The sequence below is a fragment of the Mauremys mutica genome, chromosome 10, assembly GCF_020497125.1.
Source record: "Mauremys mutica isolate MM-2020 ecotype Southern chromosome 10, ASM2049712v1, whole genome shotgun sequence".
In the NCBI taxonomy this organism is placed as follows: Eukaryota; Metazoa; Chordata; order Testudines; family Geoemydidae; genus Mauremys; species Mauremys mutica.
In genome coordinates this window covers 279,483-281,570 of record NC_059081.1, presented here as the reverse complement: position 1 = coordinate 281,570, position 2,088 = coordinate 279,483, and the positions used below count along the sequence as shown (strand labels likewise).

The 2,088-nt window shown below is 42.5% G+C and overlaps 1 long non-coding RNA gene across 1 annotated transcript; it reads left to right on the top strand.

The window, feature by feature from the left end:
• The first annotated feature begins 215 nt into the window (after positions 1–215).
• Positions 216–1,686, top strand: LOC123378895. Its single transcript, XR_006582785.1, has 3 exons — positions 216–256; positions 548–670; positions 831–1,686. It is a non-coding gene; the product is annotated as an uncharacterized LOC123378895 (long non-coding RNA).
• The last annotated feature ends 402 nt before the right edge of the window (positions 1,687–2,088 follow it).

The window sequence follows — 2,088 nt, the reverse complement described above, 5'->3', positions numbered from 1 at the left end:
AAGTGTGGAAAATATGTAATGGGACTGAGAGGAGTTGCAGTTCAAGGGAAGGGTGAGGGAATTTCATGACTGGTGATTCCTGTGTTCCTGTAGATGGTTTGTTGAAGAAATAGGGTGGGATTTGTTGCATCATCTGTGGGTTTGACTGTGAGTCCTTGTTGGATTATCATTTTGTGTTTGCAGATCCTTAAGAGGCTTCAAGAGGTGCAGTTGGTGAAAGAAGGATAGATGTGAAGCCCCATCTGGTGGAAAAAGAGTGAGTATCTGGTTATATTTTTCTGTGTTTTGTATCGTGTGCTGTTCTTTTAAAGTCATGCTCGCTTTGTGATGCATGTATGTGGATGTACATGTTGGGGTACTAGTATCGGTAATCTGTAAAAGAAGGTGTCACGGTGTATGCAGTTGGTGTTGCATTTGCTTGTGGGGGAATGGAAAAGAGTGATGCAGAAATAGGTGCCGGGTGTGTAATTGCAGATGGTTTGAGATGGTCTTCACGGTGTCAGTCAGTGTGTACTGTGAGCATCATGAAATATTTATATCATTGTAGGTTATGTGTGAAGATGGGTGTCCAGTTGGGCAAAGAACAAGTGAAGTAGAAGTATGCCTGTGGGGGACATGAAGTACTTATTCCCAAAATGGAAGTGGATTTGATGTCAAGTTTGCAAGTTAAGTATGTGTCACTTGTTGGGCTGTGTGATGTTGGAGATGGGAAATGTCTGTCACTGGGTGCATGTCAATGGGCATCACATGTACTTTTGTTTTAGAAACTGAGATGTTTAGCATGTTATCTAAGGTCATTGAATTTGTGAATTCTTTTCTCATTCTCATAGGAATCTATTTCCATCTCTGTGGTCGGAAAGTATCAGCGTCATTGGAGAAGACTTCAGTGTGCGTCGTTTGGAGCAATTGGGCTTTGATAATGTATTATTTGGGTCAAGATGTGAAGCCTTGTCTGTTTGATGGCTAGAATGTAGTAGAGCAGTGGGGCTGATGTCACTGTGTTCTGGTAGATACCTGAGCAATTATATCATGAAATGGCATCCGTGTCATTTCTGTTATTTGAATTGGAGAGGGTGGGTTCATTTGATTGGTCAGTTATGTGGTGATGTTCCTGTAAGTACTTGCACAAAATGTAATTGTTTTCTGAAAGGAGTGGTTTGTTTGCCACTTGGAATGTTCTAGCCATCAAAGTTGCAAGAGGACACAGTTGAGGGTTGTATCATCTATTGGGGCATCCCGAAGTGTTTGTGAATTGTGTTCATAATGATGTGTATGCTGTATTTGTTAAGTTGTAATGTATAGTTTTCGTTGTGATTGGATGACTCCCTTTGTCATCCACGTTGTAGCGTGCTAAATCAATGCAGTGATTTTTGAAACCATGGTACAGTGCAGTCAAACAGCCGGAAGGCTGACGTTATAACAAATTTGTCAGCCTTTTGGCTGTTTCGCTGCACTGTACCATGGTTGGGACTGTCCCGGACAGTCTTTGACTTAACATTTTGTACATGGAGGTGCTGTAGAGGGAGCATGCTGGCCAGCTGCTAGGGGAGGTATAGTCAGGTCCCATTCCTGCCTCTCACAATAGATGCATGGTTTTGGACATGTGATGGGGATGTGTAGAAGGATATGGAGGTGAAATGCCAGGGTTGCTTATGTTAATGTTTGTGTTACATAAAGGTTTGTTGTACGGTGGTTTATTTATTACTGAATGTGTGTGCAGTCCTGTACAGTGTCCAATATTTGCAAGCTCTTACTGTAATGGATGTCTTGTTGAATAAATAAAGCATTGTGTAGTCAAGCAGAGAATCTGTCTCCCTGTGTTTCCTTGGTTTCAAAGTAGCAGTGAAGAGAAGTTTGGAGTACTGAGTGTACAATTGGAGGTAGCCTGTCAGTGCATTGGAGGGTGTGCTGAAATGGAAGGTAATGTACCTTGTCTAGGGTTGTTTGGGTCTAGGGTTAGGGTTGTTTGGGTCTAGGGTTAGGGTTGTTTGGGTCTAGGGTTAGGGTTGTTTGGGTCTAGGGTTAGGGTTGTTTGGGTCTAGGGTTAGGGTTGTTTGGGTCTAGGGTTAGGGTTGTTTGTTTGGGTCT